General features: G+C 36.4%; 1 protein-coding gene across 1 annotated transcript in view; it reads left to right on the top strand.

Moving 5' to 3' along the window:
• LOC126284359 (CUE domain-containing protein 2) overlaps positions 1–10,605 on the top strand; it is a 98,881-nt gene extending 88,276 nt beyond the window's left edge. Inside the window, exon 8 of the mRNA XM_049983226.1 lies at positions 277–10,605. The gene's annotated coding sequence lies outside the window, so the exon portion shown is untranslated. The remainder of the gene's footprint in view (positions 1–276) is intronic.
• Positions 10,606–22,080: the final 11,475 nt, after the last annotated feature.

The raw sequence follows: 22,080 nt of genomic DNA, 5'->3' as shown, positions 1-22,080 counted from the left end.
AATTATAAGACTGCATGTGGCGTTCTGCACTATTTGTTTGTTAGAGTTCATGTCCTATCTTGCATTTTGAACTTCAGTATCTCTGGATGTCACATTCATATTTATTGATTTGTATGTGTTTTTAAAGTCATTATATGCCAGTTACATTTTTGTTCCATGATGGTGATTCACTTTCCTGATCTGTTCATTATATAATGATGTTTCACTCTTGTAATCAATTTACTATATAATGGTAGCTCACTTTTATTATGTGTTTATAATATTAAAATGTTACAGGTATTTTAGCATCATCTTTCTGGCTAGAGGAATGGGAAATAAAAGAGAGGCCGCACAAAGAGATGTGATTTTGAATGAAAGGTATTGTTTCAAAGAAGAGAATTTATCTTTGCAGCTAATCTGAAGAATGAAGTTTTACAAATTGAACATAGTGAAAATATTACAGAAAATATTTATGCATTCCTTTCTGTTTGAAGGCAGTTATACTTTGCACATGGACTTCATGTGCCATTACTATTCTTGAGCTTTAACTGTTTTCTCTTCTGAAATTTTGTAATATTCTTTTTAATATACAGATCTGAAATGTGACATTTTGGAAAGACTGGACAATTTTCCCCACACTTTATAACTTGTACAAGTTTTGACACAGCACTGTCTCTGCCAAGAATGTATTTATAATTATTACTTCTTAGTGAGAATGCAACTGAACATTGCTTTTGTCGGATGCCATCACTGAAGTGTTCATTAATATTTCTGAATAGTAATAGAGTCTAACAGTATTCTTGCTGCAGTCTGTACCACTAATGCCAAGCATTAGAGACCTATTTAATGTTCCTTAGAAGATAGTTTCCTCACTATGCTTATTTTATTTGTATATACAGTTATTTAGACTACATGCGCATAGTTGGAGGAATAATAATGGACACTGCAGGGTATTCTGGCATCAAGAAATTTACCTTTTTTCAGCCAGTCATCCAGTATTGAATTGCTCTGTTACATGAACTTTCATATGACACAGCAGTAATTGCTGACATTGCAGTGCAGACATTTTGTATAATTGTGTGCATAATTATTTATACGAATTTTGTTACATGTAAAAAGTGTTGTGTGTTTCTTATAATTGTTTTATTGTATGTCACAAAAAAGACGTCATAAATTGTTTAGTAAGAGACGTTCCATATAAAATGGAACATGATATTATCAGAGTATTCTTTGTATTTGTCTTGTGAATTACTCAGATATTTTCTCATTTTTAAGGCACATTAACCTATGCTCTGGTAGACTGTATTTTTTCATTGATGGGAGTACTCTTTGTACTGGAGCATTTTTCACTCGTTACGTGTGTGTGTGTGTGTGTGTGTGTGTGTGTGTGTGTGTGTGTGTGTGTGTGTGTGACAGAGAGAGAGAGAGAGAGAGAGAGAGAGAGAGAGAGAGAGAGAGAGAGAGAGAGAGAGACTGAGTGCTAATATTGTTTATTTGACTGAGTGAAAGAATCATTTGTTTGTTAGTGTCACAGTTACAAGTTTCTTATGTCATAGCTTGCCATTATTGATCATAGAAGTACTTTATTTATCTAATTATTTTTTGTAATTTTTTTATTTGATTTTTTTTGTTACAGTTTATGCATATGTGAGTGTCATAGCTATTATCCAATTGTAAAACTCAGTATTCATGACTGAGAATATAAAGCAGCTACTAATTTAAAAAAGGAAAGCTACAGAATTGTAGAATATGTGAATATGCTTAAATGGTTTTGACGTTTAAAAATGTTTTAAGAAGTTGAAGTACTTCATTCAGTGCATTGTTCTGCTTCATTGGTGTTATCACAAATCAAGAATGATAAAATTTATTTTAGTGTTACTCTGAAACACAAGAAGTCAACAGTAAAAACTCATGTAAAGAACAATGTTTTCATTTTCTCATTTGATAACCGCACTTCTCCGTGTGTTTTTCATATTCTGTAAAGATGCTATGGTATTTTCAGTTCTTGCACTAACTGGATAATCACTGGTGTTAAAATAGTACTGTGATACTTTCTTATTTCCTTAGTTGTGTTTAAAGAATAACTGTGTCTTGAAAATTATCTTAGAAAAAAATATGCAGAATAATCTGAATCTTTATGATGCCAGCTGTCTTTCACATTTGGTAACTGTGCAATATTAAATTTGACCAAATTTATAATCAATGCGACAAGTTTATTTGCTTGTGCATGTAAGAGGTAAACACAAAGAAGTGTTTCTACAGGTCCCTCTTTCACAGCATTGAGATAACATTTCCTTTTACAGTTCTACTGCTTATGATTTGTGACTTACAAATCTGCCTTCAGGTAAATTCTTCTACAGATGTAGCGTTAGAAGGCCAGTAAATCTGTGCTATGTGTGCCAAGTGATTTAATTTTAGTGCTAGTTTTGTATGTACTGCTGCAAGTGTGATATTTTTTCGCAGTGTCTTCCTCAGTGGCTAGAGATGCTTCAGTGTTTTTACATGAAAAAATAAGAACAGTGAAATGTCATTTCAGAAGTTTTGTAAGGATTATGTTATATCTACAGATGGGTGTATGACTGAATCCATTCAAATCATTTAATTATCAACCTCATTTTATTTATAGCTCTATTTGAGTGGATCAGGTGGTTTCAGTGGTTTGTGTGTGTTGGATGCCCATAAAGCAATGCAATATATATGATCAGCAATGTAGTATTGTTTCCCTTTGTGATCTTCATCATAAGTAATCTGTTTGGCATATTAATCTGATATTTTAATTGTTTTGTAGTATTTGCTTTTAAATCACAAACATAAGTAACTGCAGCTACAGATATATGGATGGCTGTACTACTACACTCAAAAGTTCCATTAAACTACTACTACTGTGCAAGGATCTTATAGCATCAGGATTTCACAAAGCTTTTTATAATGGTTTATTTCAAATCATCATGGTTCATTACTTCTTAAAGATTCCTTGGTTTCATTGCTGTATCTTATTTCTGTTGTACATTCTTTCTTGATGACAGTTATTAATTAAAGGTGGCAACAAAGGAGGAAATTACAGTCTCATTGGTGATCCCCAATTTCCTACCATCTCAAGTTTAGTGCTGCATCCTTTATTTCACACCAGCAGTAAAATATTGGAGTAATTTTGTGTTATCAGTTTTGTTCTGTATACATGAGAGCAGTGCAAAGGCCAGTAAGTTTGTTTCCACACTATTTGTTTTTTTCTCAACAGAACTCTTGGTATAATTGTGTTCAGTATAAAATATAAAATGACTTGGAGGAAAAATTACAATGTTGACATCACTCATTCTACGACTGTTGTGTCTTTTCTGGTGAAATTCTGTAGCACTACCATTGTACAGAGGGACACTCTTCAATACAAATACTATTTTGAGGTTGTGTTTGTTCAGTATACACATTCGTTCTTGTACCTGTGTGACAGATTCTGTTTTTTGCTAAAATTTAATTGTAGAATAGTTATTATTGATTCCACATAATTCCATTAACATTAATTTTGTGTTCTTCTGTTTTATTACATTATGTTTGTCATTTTTCGTTTCAGTTCTATTTTATTTAACACATGCAATACTGTATGTTTCTGCCTGTCTCTAATGACCTCATGGTTGGTGTGAAGTTACAACCTAATCTTTCTTCATTTTGTATGCTAGTAGTACAATAATTTGAAAACAATGTGCAGAAAAACTTAGTCTTTCTTTGAAAATATCAGAACAGTCGTTTTGCACATTGCTTCAATATAATATGTCCTGTGACGTTTTGGCCTCAAGTAAATCCACTGCCTTTTCTGTACTCTTTAATTTAAAGTTGTACATTGCCATGTTTGTATTGTGCCTAGTGTCTGGTTCAGCAGGATCAAACATGCTTTTCAAAATAATGAAACTGGTGTTGCTTGGAATTTAAAAAACAGTTTAATGCTAATGGTTACAAAGATAAACAGCCGTAACCTAATTGGCAAAGTGTTTACCAACTTATTGTTCACAATGATAAGATAAAGAACATGTCTCTTCACTTTTGTATTATTAGACAATAAGGTGCATAACAAACTGAAAACAGGTAATAAAAAAGAAGAAATCAACTGTAATTATCAGAAGTAGTTTCTGGTGTGAGGTTTTTTTTTTTTTTTTTTTTTGGGGGGGGGGGGGGGGGCACCTCTTAAGGCAATAGGAGTGATGAAAAAGTGACATAGGTAGATGACTGAAAGGTTGTGAGGTGTGGAATAGGGGATAGACACACAGGCTGGATATGGAATGAGTGGGCAGGGAATTACAGCAAAATAGCTAATGTGAGGCCGGAGGAAAATTTGGAAATCTCTTGTTAGAAGATTAATTCTTTTCCCCAAAAACTGTAAAACAGTTTGAGTCTAGGACAGGTGTGTATAATTTGCATCTAACAACATTCATGCAGTATCACTGTTGGTTAGCTAAATGCATATGCATTTTGGTACCATCTGTCCAGGTGCAATAATTTGGACTGACAAAGAGAATCATACAGTATAATATAATTTCTTGATTTTATGTCCTAGCAATGTAATTGTCATTAAAGTGAACCTTGATAACTTCTGTTGTTGTTTGATCTTGGCAGTCCAGTGTACACTCAGGTAGCTGACTGAAAGTTACCGCCACTGTCATTCACCAATTGAAGTGAAGAACATGAAGAGCTGAGATAAATTCCACATGGTCATGTGCAACAGAACTGCAACAAAATAGAGTTTAGCCTCTTTCTACCCCTCACATCACATTTTCTCCCAGTAACAGTCTTCACATACTTCTTTCATAACTTGGAATAGTTTGTCTTAACTGCATACAAATTAACTTCATAATTTTTCTATTGATTTGTTACTGAAGATCTGTATCCCTGATCCACTGCTGGTTTAAAATAGTTGTCAATGTATGCATCAAGAAATTTTATTTCATATTAACCACAGTATTTCTGAAAAAATTTTTCACTCACATAAATGAAAATACGTTTGATATATTTCTGCCAGACATTGTCACTGCTGATGAAGTGAATGACAGTATAAACTCCAATTGTCAGAAACTTCTTTTAATTTAAATATTATGAACTATATTTATCACAGTCGTTAAGGCTGAAATGTAAAAAATTGCTTATTGACATCACATTAATTGGAAATGAGACTGTCATTCATTTTAAATTTACACTGGGCCCTTTTGACATTGCTTGATAGGAATGTGTGAAGATGTTTAATGTGGCAAGTAGTTGGCTTAATTCACTGTAACAGTGGTGCTGGTAGAAAGTATGATTGTTTGAATCACAGAGATTATTTCCCCAGTGGTGATGGGGGAAAACTGAATAGAGCAATTTTAAGAAAGAAAAGACATTTACGTTTCATAGAAGTTTTCCACTCATACTTTCATAACACTGACTTGCAGTTATTATGCTGTTTATTACTCTAAAAATGCTTTTTTATGTGGCATTAAATTGTTCTGATGCTACATGTTAAATAGCAAAAAATCCTTCACCTGTTATGGTAGATGATAATGGAGAGAATCACTGAATATTATGTGGCTACATAATTATATTTTATGTAGTGCTTCTCTCTTGTGAAAAGTTTATACAATTTAGAATGTAAATAATATCTGGACTAATTTTCACTGAATAAAAATTCATTGCTGAATGACTTTTTACTAAAGAGTTACAGTAATGTATATGGTGTTGAGCTATATTTAATGTAATTGTCTGTTCATTTGCCATAATGGCACTTGTTATGCTGCTAGAGGAAATGTGTTCAGATTTACTCTGGCTGTTTGATACTATGTTATTGATGTCTTGGCAAAGTCAAACTTGTGTGAATCATTGATCCTTTATGTGGACTTAATATCTTTGTGTGAAACATTTACATTTTTCTGTCTAGAGGCTTTACAAATAGTGTTATGCAAATCACCATTCAATTTTGTGTAGAAAATCTAGAGTTAGAATTTCACAGTGAAATTCGTTCCACAAATGTGCACTTTTCCCCCCAGCAACAACTTAAAGAATCTAATATTTGGTAGAAATGTAGATGATAAGATACCAGAAAGTGTATATATGTGTCTGATATTTAATTTGTAGAGTACGTCAGGCATGTTGTTGTAAATATTATTTCTAAAATTTATTGTGCATGTAAATATTTTATATTAAGTAAAATGACTCTGACCTATAGGTTCAAAAATAGTTTCTTTTCTGTCACTCATCTGTTACAAGAAAAATTCATCTTTGGTGAAAACTGTATTGTACTCTGTTACATGCAGTAGAATAGCAGATTTTCAATGATCAGTAATTCATACCTCGTGCAAATTTGTATATCCCAACACTTGTATTTTATGGCATATTTTCAAGGAGGATAATGAAGACTTTGTACAAGTGTTTCTTATCTAAATATTCATAAATTCTACTGAAAATGACCAGAAGTAAACCAATTACACAGAAATTGGAAACAAACTCTTTTCATTTTTATTTATTGTAGAAGGTAGTGTGCTCAAGTTCATTATAGGCCTATTGAAGTTAGTTACAATATGTTTAATTGATGTTGTTGCACATAGCAGACTGAATTGTGGTGATTCATTGTACATTTTTATCATACTTAACCACTTGATAAATCAGATTTTGTAGTGAATAAGCTGATATGCAGAACTTATGAACAAGGTAAATGTGCATATGAGTATAGTTGTAACATGTTGCATGCATATTGTCATCTTCAGATTCCTGAAAGTATCAAGCCAGCTTGTTTAAGTACTTTATATTATGTGGTATTGATACTTTTTAGTACAAAAACTGAACCATTGTTGGGTAATTTTACAAAATATTTTGTAACAATTGCTGCTGCAAATCATTCTGTCAGGTTTTGGTACATTCATTAAAAGGAATTTGTTCTTTTTTTTCATTTTGGCCTTAACCAAAACATAGAGATTCTTCCATTAAATGCAGTGAAAATTTCATATCCAGTTGGCCATAAATACGGGGTCTAACTAATACCTGTTTACAAACTTTAGGGACAGGTTCCTTACACCAAAACAAGAAATAAAGTTGTGTAAACATGGACTCTACCTTAAGAATTGTGAGCACTTGTTCTTTTCCTCTACTGTGAAACACATTTCTTCTATTGACTACATGCTCATTGCTATTAAGGTATACATTTTAGAACCTGTGTTTAATGGACACCTTTTTCCTTTGTTTTGATCCTTACTACCTCATCTCAAAATTTGGAAAGCATAGACAAGATGTGTGTCACAGTACTGAAGATGGTCAAGTGCTTATAGCTCTTAAGGTATGCTTTTCAAAGCCCATGTTTACCAGACCTTTTTTTCTTGGCTTGCTGTAAGGAACTTGTCCTCAAAATCTGTGAAGGGATTTTAAAACATTTTAAAAACATTATTGATATAGCCATGAGAGGCAGAAAGGTTGAAAAAATGCCCATTGCTAGCTAACACAGATTGAACCTATAAAGATAGTTGAGAAATTTGAACTTTCCAGAGAAATGCAGAAGTAAAGTTATCAGTAGCACCGGGAATATGCAAGAAATTTAAAGCATTTTGACTTATCCTTTGTCTGAATATCTTGGCACTATGGGAAGTAGAGAATATAAAATATTTAACAGAATGTGTAAAATTACAGAATTCAGAGTTAATAGAGATGTTATCTTGTCTCATTGCTTCTCATTCGGCCATTACCAAATCTGGTGCTAAGAGATAAGTCCAAAAGCAATGAAATTTCAAAAACTTTTTGCTGTTACTGACTTCTACAGTTTTCGTATAAGTGGTTATTTTGCAACAGCTTTTACAGCCCGTAGCATATTTTTTGACTTTATTGCCTGGTGTTGGAGATAAACATTAATTATGGTACTTCTGATAAGTGCTTGAGTATTTAATTATTAACAACAACTGGTGTGTCATTTTGTGACCTCTGAAGAGCCAGGTTGTAATGTAGATCACCCGTTGGAAGAAGGGCAAATAATGTGCAGTACGATGAAAAAAATTGACTGTGTGTTAAAAATGTGGAACTTGCAGACAAGCGGAAGAGAAAAGTTAAATATTTAAAATAAAGTGAGTGCTTTGCTTCTCAATTTTTTACACTGGGATCCTGAAGGATAAAAAAAAGACAAAATATGAATGCTGCAACTCTGTGTAAAACACAAATAATGATTTACAGAAGTTAGATGGTATACCATTTATTATTATAACATGGAAAAGTTTGGTTTTAAAACTTTACAGTTCAGTACCGTTTGAGATTTGTTATGAGAATTGTTAACAGCAACTGTACATAAATATACTGATCTAAAGAGATATAAAAGCTGCAGGAGAGAAATGTAAGTTCAGGGAAATGCAAAAGAGATTGTTAACTGATAATGAAGTACTGCAGATAAAATAGTTGACTGCTTGGTGGTTAGAAAGTATAGAGCATATAGGTATCATGCCTGTGTTGAATTCCATAGTGGCTTGTTAATTATGAAACAAGTTCTGCTTTATCCATCTCTAAATCATAGATTCTATCATTATTAGTGTCTTCTTGCTTTTTTTGTCTCTGTTGTGACTTCTCTACACAATTTCTTTCATTACGTAATCCTGGTTGTTGAAAAACTTTTCACTTCCTCCGGTATCTGTATGTCTTACACTTTCTAATTCTAATATGTTTGCTTCTCCTGGTATAGAAGTGGTGTAAAAGTTATAATTAAACTATTGATGAAGTAGTAACTTGTGCAGTTGAGGTATTTCATAAAAGAAGTTATTGTTTATGGTTGTCCTGTTTGAACTTTTGTGTTATTGTCAATATTACTGATTGCATTTTGGACAAATATGCACGTTTTGTAAAACATTTGGTTTTTATGCACAGAAAATTATTTACTAAATGGAGGAAAAGATTGCAGGAAATTGAACTCTTCAAGGATAAAGTAGGAAAATGACCTAGAACCCCCAGTTAGTGGAGTTGTAACAGTACAAGATGAGAGCCCACCCTGCATTAAACATGGTTGCCTGTGTCATCATCCTAGTCAGACACTAAATCCCCCCTGTACCCATTTCTGTGCATATCGTTCATATTCTTTTAACTAACTCTGCTGCAAAATTCAATACTATCCTTGAGGTGAAGCAATTGTACTAGCCTTTTTGTGACCTTTGTTCAGCTTTTTATGTTGGCACAGCAACAGTTAAGGCTCTTGGTGAGGATGCATGTTCAAAAACTGAAATATGCTCACTAGCACCAATCTTACTATGGGTGCAATGTGATATCATACTTTACATGTCAGAACTCAAATATACATGGAAAGAAACTTCGTCTACAGGCTGTTCCAGAATTAAGTCAAGTCATTTTTGTCAGTTGCAGTTGCCCACCATAAAAGACCTACATTCATCTATCTGTTTTCTCCCCTTTCGCTGTCCCTGATGCTTTGTGACATCTGTTGTTTTGATTTCTTTCTTCTAATTTTCTCTTCACAAATTACTTCGTATCTCCCTTTCTTTATTTTGGTGCCCATCTTTATCTGATGTCACCTCCTATTCCACCTTAACCCAAACTTATCTCCTCCTCTCTATCACTTAAAACAAAACCAGTCTTCTGCTGCTCAACTGGGTGTACTAAGCGACAGTCAGGTAATACTAATTCATGTTGGCTTCTCAGTGAATAATGAAATAGTATTGAGCTCCCACAGCAAATAGCTCTAGTTACATATATTGCTAGTGAATATTAATATATACTCTATCTTTCTTCTGATTTTCAAGAAGTAATAGCCTGGCAGGACAGAATGCAAGTTCAGTATGTGGATGGCTTTATTATTACTATTATTATAATTGCATGATGGTACTATATGGGTTATTTTGCCATGTTTCATTACTGCATGTGTCTGCCAGCTTCAGCCTGATCTGTAGAAGTTGTTTAAAATGTTATTTTATTGTTGTTTAATTTTTGGATACTTTTCTTTATACACATACTCTACAGTATATTCAATGTCTGGAATCATAATATTTATGCGAACAGATGCTGGAGATGGTGTTTGCCTTTGAAAGCTATTTTTCTTAAATATGTTTCTGATAGCATTGCAGACAAATATGTGTATTTTGCAGAACATTTGGTAATGTAACATGCACACCAGATGATTAAGTCATAACTTTGAAGCCAATTGAAAGTAAGGTTTTGTGCCCAAATGCATAGGGAGATTCAGATTTTTTCATAGCTGCTATGAGATGAGTGCTACTTTGAGTGAGATGTGTTTTATGATTGTATAGAAGTTACCAGAGTGTTCTTAAACTGTAAGAATGTAATGACTTTCATAAAATAGTAAATCATTGATAATTATTATAAGAATTGCTCAGATATATGTTGTTTGACATACTAACAATCAACAAGTGTTGGGAAGTCATAGTGTCATTAAAAGCTGTTGCCAGTAATTTGCTATTAATGTGGAAATTTGTCACTATGGAAGCAATTCATATGATAATCTCTGTCTGAGAAGTAGTAATGTTATATGTGTGTTTTGACTGTTTAACTGTTGTTTTTAAGTGTCAGTGTGAAGTTACCCAGAAATAAAATACAGAATGACAGTAGAAAATCTACGTAATATGTTGTACATTTGTATCATCAAGATGTCGAATTAATAAAACAGAAAAAAACCTATTTATGTTTAGTAAACATTTTTGTGATGCATGATTGTTTGCTACTTCCAGTAATTGAAGCAAAATGCTGGCTCATTTCAAAATGTGCATTTCTGTTTTACAACACAACCAGTTCACTTTACAGAACCTTTTAATAGTTACTCAGAGAAAAAACAAATCAGTTAAAAATCATATTTGTTTTTTGGAGAACACTGTATCTAATTCCTGCCATTACTTAGTAACATGACATAGGAGGCATGTTCACTTACTGGCACAGACACATACTTAGTTTGCACATGCTTCATCACTACTATTACCAATAACTGCCATAAGTTGAGAGGCAGTTGTTTCAGAATTAATCTATGGCATCTTACCAGTTGCAGGCACTCACCATAGGAGCCTTGCATTCATTTTCAGTTCTCTTAACACTTGTCATGCTAACAAAAACAAAAAATACAGTAACCACTCTGTATTGTCACTCTCTTCCTTGCAGGTGTACTAGCTTTATTTCACTGGAGTCCCAAACAGTACAGAGAAACTAACATGTTTAAATTTTCTTTGCTCCTAAGTTGTTAAATTACATCTACGAAAATAATCAGTTTTTGAAAATATAATGTAACAAGATAGATAAAAAAAATGTACACACCAACCAGCGGCAGTAGAGCACACATATAAAAGTATTAAAATTCGCAAGCTTTCGGAGGCAGTGGCTTTTCCCCCTGGCAGAAGGGTTGAAGGGGAAAGAAGAGGGGCAAAGGAAAAGGACTGACAAAGTTTATGAAACGAAGAGAATTGAAAAGTTGCTCAGAACCCCAGGTCAGGGAAGACTCACAGGACAGGATGAGAAGGAAAGACTGATCGTAGGGGACTGCACCAGACAAGATTTGAAAACATGATAGCTTGGAAGAAGAAGATAGGGTAATACGTAAGACAGATAGGGTAACACGTAGGACAGAGATTAGTGCCAAAACATTGTGCACGAGATGATAAGACTGGAAAGCTAAGTGCATTGTATGTGATAGAGTCGTGGCATGAGGGGAACAGACAGATCGGGAAATGAGAGATAAAAACGTAAAAGGGAGTGAAGACAGGAATAGTTAATGTGAAGAAATGCAGAAACTGAAGAAATTAACCGTAAATTAAGACCAGATGGATGTCGAGAACCAAAGACACCACGTAACACAAGTTCCTACCAGCAGAGGTCAGAAATGATGGCACATGTGGTAAAACAGGCACTGAAGCCATGACTGTCACATTGTAGAGCACACTCATCAACAGGACAGTGTGTGTTGCCAGTATACACGTTCTGGCCATGCCCATTCATTCTAATGGATAATTTCGTGGTAGTCATGCCAATGTAAAAGACCAATAAACAGTGTTTACATAACAGCTAGTATGCAACATGTTTGGTTTCACAGGTGGCCCTCCCTTGGATAGTGTACATTTTGCCAGTTACAGGGCTTGTATAAGTGGTGGTAGGAAGGTGGATAGGGCAAGTCTTATGGTGGGAACAGTCACAGGAGTAGGAGCCATAGGGTAGAGAAATGGGTGCAGAAGGAGCATAGGGTCTGACAAGGACATTGCAGAGATAGGGAGTGTGATAAAAAGCTATTCTAGGTGTTATGGGCAAAAATGTTGGACAGAATGGACCTGTTTTATGAATCTAATATCAAGAGGTTCATCGAACCACCACCACACTTCTCTATTATTCCAATCTCGAGTAGCGCATGGAAAGAATGAACACCTAGATCTTTCCGTACGAGCTCTGATTTCCCTTATTTTATCATGGTGATCATTCCTCCCTATGTAGGTCGGCGTCAACAAAATATTTTCGCATTCGGAGGAGAAAGTCGGTGATTGGAATTTTGTGAGAAGATTCCGTCGCAACGACAAACGCCTTTCTTTTAATGATTTCCAGCCCAAATCATGTATCATTTCTGTGACACTCTCTTCCATATTTCGCGATAGTACAAAACATGGTGCCTTTCTTTGAACTTTTAGAGGTACTCCATCAGTCCTGTCTGGTAATGATCCCACACCGCACATCAGTATTCTAAAAGAGGACAAACAACTGTAGTGTAGGCAATTTCCTTAGTAGGTCCGCTACATTTTCTAAGTGTCCTGCCAATAAAACACAGCCTTCGGTTAGCATTCCCCACAACATTTTCCATAAGTTCTTTCCAATTTAAGTTGTTCGTAATTGTAGTACCTAGGTATTTAGTTGAATTTACGGCTTTTACAGTAGACTGATTTATCGTGTAACTGAAGTTTAATGAGTTCCTTTTAGCACTCATGTGGATGACCTCACACTTTTTGTTATGTAGGGTCAACTGCCACTTTTCGCACCATTCAGATTTTCCTAAATCGTTTTGCAGTTTTGATCTTCTGATGACTTTATTAGTCGATAAACAACAGCGTCACGACGGCTGCTCAGATTGTCTTCCAAACCGTTTATATAGGGGGCCTGAAATTACTTCTATCAATTACTATGAACTGTGACCTCTCCGATAGAAAATCGCTCATCCAGCCACATAGCTGAGCCGATATTCCATAAGCACACCATTTCATTATTAGCCGCTTGTGTGGTACAGTGTCAAAAGCCTCCCAGAAATATGGAATAGGTCTGAAATCCCTTGTCAACAGCACTCAGTACTTAATGTGAATAAAGAGCTAGTAGCGTTTCACAGGAGCGATGTTTTCTAAACCCATGTTGACTGTGTGACAAAAGACCGTTTCCTTCAAGGTAATTCATAATGTTCGAGCACAATATATGTTCTAAAATCCTGCTGCATATCGATGTTAGCGATATGAGCCTGTAATTTAGTGGATTACTCCTACTACCTTTCTTGAACATTGGTGTGACCTATGCAACTTTCCAGTCTTTGGGTACGGATCTTTTGTCGAGAGAACAGCTGTATATGATTGTTAAGTATGGAGCTAATGCATCATCATACTCGGAAAGGAACCTAATTCGTATACAGTCTGGACGAAAAGACTTGCTTTTATTAAATGATTTGAGCTGCTTCATTACTCCGAGGATATTTACTTCTACATTACACATGTTAGCAGCTGTTCTCGATTCGAATTATGGAATATTTACTTCATCTTCTTTTGTGAAGGCATTTCGGAAGGCTGTGTTTAGTATCTCTGCTTTGGCAACACTGTCTTCAATAGTATCTCCATTGTTATCACGCAGAGAAGGCATTGATTGTTTCTTGCCGCTAACATCCTTCACTGATGACCAGAGTCTCTTTGGATTTCCTGCCAGGTTTCGAGACAAAGTTGCGTCGTGGAAACTGTTATAGGTGTCTCGCATTGAACTCCACGCTACATTTCGAGCTTCTGTAAAGGATCACCAATCTTGGGGATTTTGCATCTGTTTAAATTTGGCATTTTTGTTTCGTTGTTTCTGCAACAGTGTTCTAAGATGTTTTGTGTACCAAGGAGGATTAGCTGAGTCGTTTGTTAATTTATTTGGTATAAATCTCTCAATTGCTGCCGATATTATTTCTTTGAATTTAAGCCACATCTGGTCTACACTTACATTATTAATTTGGAATGAGTGGAGATCTCTCAGGACGGCGTCAAGTGAATTTTTATCTGCTTTTTTAATAGGGGTATTTTTTGCTTATTTTTCGAGGATTTGGTGATTACAATATTCAATCTCTCTACGACAACCCTGTGTTCACGAATCCCTGAATCGGTTTTGATGCTCGTTATTAACTCAGGATTATCAGTTGCTAAAAGGTCAAGTGTGTTTTCACAACCATTTACTACTCGCGTGGGCTCATGAACTAACTGCTCAGAATAATTTGCAGAGAACGCGTTTAACACAATTTTGGATGATATTTTATGCGTACCTCTGGAATTAAACATGTATTTTCGCCAACTATTATCGTATGAATCGGGTACATGTTTGAAATCAAAATCAAGTTTTCTTTGAGCCTTTCAGCAATTTATCATCTGAATTGGGAGGTGAGTAAAAGGACCCAATTACTATTTTGTTCCTGTTCCCAACAATGACCTCAACCCATGCTAACTCACAGGAAGTATCTAAATCAATTTTGCGACAAGTTAAACTACTTCTGACGGCAACAAACACACCACCGCCAACCGAATTTAGCCTATTTTTTCGGAACACCGTTAGGTTCTTCGCAAAAATTTCGGCTGAGCTTATATCCAGCTTTCCCTTCTTGTTTTCCTGAGACCCTCTAACCTAAAAAGCCCAGTCCACGCCACACAGTCCCTGCTACTCGTGTAGCTGCCTCCTGCATATAGTGGACACCTGACCTATTCAGCAGAACCTGAAACCCAACCACCCTTTGGCACAAGTTGAGTAATCTGCAGTCTACATGGTCGCACAACCATCTGAGCCTCTGATTCAGACCCTCCACTCGGCTCTGTACCAGAGGTCCGCAGTCAGTCCTATCAAATATGCTGCAAATGGTCAGCTCTGCTTTCATCTTGCAAGCAGGACCGGCAGCCTTTACCACTCAAAATCAGAGAGAATCTCTTCTGATCCAAACATGAATTGTGTCACCACATTTAAGGCTGCTTCCTTGTCACATTTTCTCATAGGCGTCACAACACGTCCTGGTAGTACCAGCGATTAACAGTTTATCCCTGTGGCATGAATTCATGATGAACTAATCGCTCAAAGTCAAAGAAAACTATCAGCATGTCTTTGACATTTGACGTGACCTGCAACGACCTTTTTTTTTGTCTTGGAAAACCTTACCTGAGCCGTTGCGAAGATTGAACCTTGGTCTCAACATCATAATCATAGGCCCACATCTCATCACCAATTATAATTCTCTCAAGGAACATCTTGTTCTCATCTGCACAATCCAAAAGCTCTTCAGAGATTGTGAGGCAAAAGTCTTAATGGTCTTAACTCATGAGCTGTGGGACGAACTTGGTGGCAACACAATGTATTCCAAGAGGCTGTGTCAGGATTTCCAACTGAAATGTTATGTTCTCCTGCAGTCTCTTGGACAGTCAGTGTTCAATTGGCACACACAATTTCGTTGCCATTCGTGGCACGAGCGTCTTCAGTAGACATCGAAGAGTGTTCTTAATGAGGATAGTCTTTAACTTCCGTCCAGCTGTTTTTAAATCGTGTGAACCATTCACAACATCGAGTATCGCTTAAGCACTTATCACCATAGGCTTCCTGCATCATTTGTTGTATCTCTGTAAAGGCTTTCTTGAGTTTTAAACAAAATTTAACACAGATGTGTTGCTCCTCTGACTGCCATCTCGAAATTCACAAACTGTGCAACACATTCTACTCAGTGCTGCAGTGGACATAACAACAATGGAACTTCCAGCTGTTACACATTAAACAGAGGCATGTGCAGGGATTCCAACCGCATTTTGCTCCAGCACACCATTGGCACAAAAGTACAAATCTTGCAAAAATTTTTGAACAGACGTTGTATTCCACCTCATGGGAGAATACAGTCATCTGGAACAGGAGAAATCCACCCAGCGCATTTGCTATCAGCTTCCGAGAACAAAATGCCACAGCCACCTAGATGTGAAATGAATGTACGCAAGTGCTAAGCAGATTAATCGTCAATGGCATATCTTGTAATAATATACTTTGATGAATGTGAAGGGACATTTTGTTGGCAACTCCACTCACTTCAGTGGGAAGTATGTAAAGCTCATTCATTGGGCATTATTATTGGTAAACTCAACGCGCACGTGTGTGTGTGTGTGTGTGTGTGTGTGTGTGTGTGTGATGTTTTGCTGTATCACTCAATACATTATGTGCACAGTGACTAAATCTACATAGGTTAACCAAGCAATAATATATCACTGCTTCGATATAACTAACTCTGCCAGACACAAAGCTTGAGCTGGGCTGAGCAATAATCAATTGAAGTCAGAGGGCAGACAAGAAAGTATTTAACATGTTGTCAGCAGCAAGTACAACAAATACATAGGAACATTGTTATTGACAAATGGCACCCTTTCCTAGTTGCAAGCATCTGCACTAGTGTGTGTACTTCTCAGTGCAGTACAATCACAAAGATAACTGGGGAGGAGGAGGAGGGAAGGGAGTGGGGGGGGGGGGGGGGGGGGATGAACAAATACTTGGCAAACAATCCTGATGAATCTTGGAAAGTTCAAACTTACCTTTTATACCACTCTGCAAAGGAATGTGCAGGGTATAGTAAATGACATAGCATGTCATTATTTCTTATTCAATTAGTGAAGCAAATATTGCTGTTTAAGTTCCCAAATTTGCACTAACATCTCTTACCTTGTAATCACATCTCTTATGTATTACATACTGGTACTGTGCAATTAACTTACTCAACTGCTTACATGAGATGCGTATCAACATTCCTCCCTTCTGGAAATTGACATTGCATATTTCTCGAGCATGTGATAAAGTCATTTGTAGTACACCTATAAAGTCCTTCAGCCTTCCCTCACAGTGCTACAAACCAATGATTTTGGTAAAAGCAGCTCATTTTTATTACACAAAATATCAATATGACTATATGTACGTAGTATACAACTCGCGCATTGGAAATGCATGTGAGATGTAGGACCTCCATTACATTCCATAGCATGCTTTTGTGATTTACAGTTTCTCATATATTGTACACCATGGCATACTACAGTTCAGAGTTATAAATGAATGTAGAAGAGCTATATACATACCTAATAGATCAACAGACTCATAAAATGCAACAAGTGTCAGGCTCCAGTGTTTACTACTGGATACCAGTCAGTCTAATTTGTTGGTAAATATGCCAATTACATCACTAAAATTTAACTGATGAGCCAAAGTTGATTCAGCAGAAAATATTCATACACATGATAAACCACATGTGGTGTTCTATGAGTTCAAACAATCCTCCAGGACTGTTTGCACTTAGCTATTTGATTATGTAAGAAGACTATAGCAAAGAAACTAATTTTGCTGTGTTTGCTTGACTTCTTATTTGACGTATTTTAGCAATAAAAATTCCTTCTCCTTGAAAACTTACCTTATTTTTTTCTGAATGCTCTGTGTCTTTTTGATGACTTCATTAATCTCTACATTGTATTTCATCCACCACATTAGTATGACTGTTTCCCTTGTGAAAGTGAATTCCCTTACTTCACTTTGATCCTTTAGCAGTCAACCTCTAGAATTTTAATTCTTGTTCTCCATTATCTGTTTGGGATCTGATGTCATACTCCCTTCTGGGAAATGTAAGCATCTGGTTACCTCACGATGACCCTACTCTACACATTTCAGCTCTAGAGTGCACGAGACATGCACAGAACTAGTGAAATTTCTGTTTTGAGACAACTAGGGATGCTGGTCCCTTTCTCTCCAAACCAACCAACCAACCAACCAACCAACAACTAAGAATGAATATTGCACCTATGCAAGTATCCCATGAGTTGGAGCTATTTGTTTCCACAAGTAAAGGAGGGTATCAGTGATAGTCTCACATCCTTGGTAAAAAACACTCTGGGTTCCAATGTGAGAAACATAAAGCCTTCTTTAGAAAAGAAAAAGGATATCTACACAAGCAAGCTGGAAAAGGTGGGCATGGCACGCATGTGAGGTGTGTGTGTGTGTGTGTGTGTGTGTGTGTGTGTGTGTGAGAGAGAGAGAGAGAGAGAGAGAGAGAGAGAGAGAGAGTGAGTGAGTGAGTGAGTGAGAGAGAGAGAGAGAGAGAGAGCGAGCGCACACTTTTCTTTTCTGAAGAAGGCTTCGGCCAATAGCTAAATGTGCAACAGTCTTTCTGCTGTGCCTGTCTGCAACTTAGCAAATCATTTTTATGGTGAGAAGCAATATCCCATTTTCCTAATATTGGTGATATTCCAACCTGCATTGTTTCATTATGTATCGAACTTCTTCAGCTAGCAGCCCATTCTTTTTCCCCTGCGGCCACCCAGTATTTGAAAAGGGATACACTGCTTGCTGATGAACAGAATACCCTCTCATTCACTCGTGACTCACTGACAGACAATAACTCAAACCTATTTTATGTATATGTAACAGTAGCCTCTTGGCACTTTCCGTGTTTACCTTATCCCGTGAAAGAATTTGATCATTAACTCCATTCACAATCCAGTAGATGCCAGTTGTAGGAATAACTTGCTTATCTCTGGGATGTTTGTGACTGAACAGTTACTATTGTGGTACTTTAGTCTGCTATGAAGCTTGTCAGTACTTACCAATGTGCCTTCTGGTTGACCATAGTCTGCTATGAAGCTTGTCAGTACTTACCAATGTGCCTTCTGGTTGACCACAAACAGGACCTTACAAAAACCATTGAAATGCATCTTTTTGAAAGTATAAGTATCAGTTTTTATTTATTATTTGGCTGTAAAACAAACTCAACTAATAGGACACATTAAAAAGACACTAAATGGCTGGTGTTAGAAAATACTACATACAAAAAATGATCACATGGCATAATGAGCCAGGAAATCCCACCTGGGGTTGTTTGGCCATCCGGTGCAAGTCTTTCTATTTGATGCCACATTAGCAACTTGCTTGTCAAAGAAAATGAGAAGAAATGATTTGGACAACACAAACACCCAGTCCCCAAATGAAGAAAATCTGAGACCCAACTGGGAATCAAATGTGGGACACAAGAATCTAGAGGCAGTGATGCAAACGTTAGACTGTGAGGTGTGGACACATTAGATACACGAGCAACTAACAAGGCTTTTTTCTGTGAGTTGTAGTCATTACAGTGATTACTCTCCAAAGTAATTTCACAGTTTGGAAACATATACCTCTATTCTTTGTGTTATTGAAGATGTCATTATTATTTATTTTGTGTGCAATATAAGTAGGGACACGAAAATTTCGCAAAATTAATGTTGTTGTGGTCTTCGGTCCAGAGACTGGTTTGATGTACAGCTCTCCATGCTACTCTGTCCTGTGCAAACTTCTTCGTCTCCAAGTAACTACTGCAACCTACATCCTTCTGAGTTTGCTTAGTGTATTCATCTCTTGGTCTCCCTCTACGATTTTTACCCTCCACGCTGCCCTCCAATACTAAATTTGTGATCCCCAGATGCCTCAGAACATGCCTTACCAACCGATACCTTCTTCTAGTCAAGTTGTGATACAAATTCCTCTTCTCTCCAATTCTGTTCAGTACCTCCTCATTAGTTACATGATCTACCCATCTAATCTTCAGATTCTTCTGTAGCACCACATTTCAAAAGCTTCTATTCTCTTCTTGCCTAAACTAGTTATCACCCATGTTTCACTTCCATACACGGCTACAATTTATACAAATACTTTCAGAAGTCTTTCCAACTCTTAAATCTATACTCGATGTTAGCAAATTTCTCTTCTCCTCACACACACTTTTCCTACCATTGCCAGTCTACATTTTATATTGTCTCTACTTTGACCATCATCAGTTGCTATGCTTCCCAAACAGCAAAACTCATTTACTAATCTAATTCCCTCAGCATCACCCGATTTAATTTGAATAAAGTCCATTATCCTCATTTTGCTTTTGTTAATGTGCGTCTTATATCCTCCTTTCAAGACACCGTCCATTCCTTTCAACTACTCTTTCAGGTCCTTTCCTGTCTCCAACAGAATTACAGTGTCATTGGCCAATCTTAAAGTTTTTATTTTTTCTTCATGGATTTTAATACCTACTCCAAATTTTTCTTTTGTTTCCTTTACTGTTTGTTCAGTTTACAGGTTGAATAACACTGAGGAGAGGCTACAACCCTGTTTCACTCCCTTCACAACCACTACTGCTCTTTCATGCCCCTTGACTCTTATAACTGCCATCTGATTTCTGTAAACATTGTAATTAGCCTTTCACTCCTTGTATTTTAACCCTTCCACCTTCCAAATTTGAAAGAGAGCATAACATTGTCAAAAGCTTTGTCTAAGTCTACACATGCTAGAAATGTATTTTGCCTTTCCTTAATCTATCTTCTAAGATAATTCATAGCGTCAGTATTGTCTTACGTATTCCAGCATTTCTATGGAATCCAAACTGATCCTCCCCAAGGTCAGCTTCTACCAGTTTTTCCATTCGTCTGTAAAGAATTTAGTATTTTGCAGCCGTGACTTATTAAACTGATATTTTGGTAATTTTCACTCCTATCATTCTTTGGGATTGCAATTATTATATTCTTCTTTCTAGTCTGAGGGTATTTCACCTGTGTCATACATCTTGCTCACCAGATGGTAGAGTTTTGTCAGGACTGGCTCTCCCAAGCTATCAGTAATTCTAATGGAATGTTGTCTACTCCTGGGGCCTTGTTTCAAGTTGGGTCTTTCAGTGCTCTGTCAAACTCTTCACATAGTATCATATCTCCCAATTCATCTTCATCTACATCTTCTTCCATTTCCACAATATTGCCCTCAAGTACATTGCTCTTGTGTAGACCCTCTATATACTCCTTCCACCTTTCTGCGTTCCCTTCTTTGCTTAGAACTGGGTTTCCATCTGAGCTCTTGATATTCATACAAGTGGTTCTCTTTTCTCCAAAGGTCTCTTTAATTTTCCTGTACCCCTAGTGAGATAAGCCTCTACATCCTTACATTTGTCCTCTAGCCAACCCTGCTTAGCCGTTTTGTACTTCCTGTCGATCTCATTTTTGAGACATTTGTATTCCTTTTTGCCTGCTTCATGTAGTGCATTTTTATATTTTCTCCTTTCATCAATTAAATTCAATATTTCTTCTGTTACCCAAGGATTTCTACTAGCCCTCATCTTTTTACCTACTTGATCTTCTGCTGCCTTTGCTATTTCATCTCTCAAAGTTACGCATTCTTCTTCTACTGTATTTCCTTCCCCCATTCCTGCCATTTGTTCCCTTACGCTCTCCCTGAAACTCTGTACAACCTCTGGTTCTTTCAGTTTATCCTGGTCCCATCTCCTCAAATTCCCACCTTTTTGCAGTTTCTTCAGTTTTAATCTACAGTTCATAAGCAATAAATTGTGGTCAGAGTCCACATCTGCCCCTGGAAATGTCTTACAATTTAGAACCTGGTTCCTAAATCTCTGTCTTACCATTACATAATCTATCTGAAAGCTTCCAGTGTCTCCAGGCCTCTTCCATATATACAACCTTCTTTCAGGATTCTTAAACCAGATGTTAGCTATGATTAAGTTATTCTCTGTGTAAAATTCTATCAGGGTGGTTTCCTCTTTCATTCCTTACCCATATTCCACATTCACATACCACTTTTCCTTCTCTTACTTTTCCTATTGTCGAATTTCAGTCCCCCATGACTATTAAATTTTCATCTCCTTTCAGTATCTGAATAATTTCTTTTATCACATCATACATTTCTTCAATCTCTTCATCATCTGCAGAGCCAGTTGGCATATAAACCTGTACTACTGTGGTAGGAATGGGCTTGCATGTCTATCTTGGTTACAATAATGTGTTCACTGTGCTGTTGGTAGTAGCTTACCTGGGCTCCTTTTTTTTTTTTTTTTTTTCATTCATTATGAAACCTGCATCACCCCTGTTTGATTTTGTATTT

This window comes from Schistocerca gregaria, chromosome 8 (genome assembly GCF_023897955.1).
Source record: "Schistocerca gregaria isolate iqSchGreg1 chromosome 8, iqSchGreg1.2, whole genome shotgun sequence".
Classification (NCBI taxonomy): domain Eukaryota; kingdom Metazoa; phylum Arthropoda; class Insecta; order Orthoptera; family Acrididae; genus Schistocerca; species Schistocerca gregaria.
The sequence above is the reverse complement of the archived record's forward strand: the minus strand, read 5'-3'. Positions and strand labels throughout refer to the sequence as shown.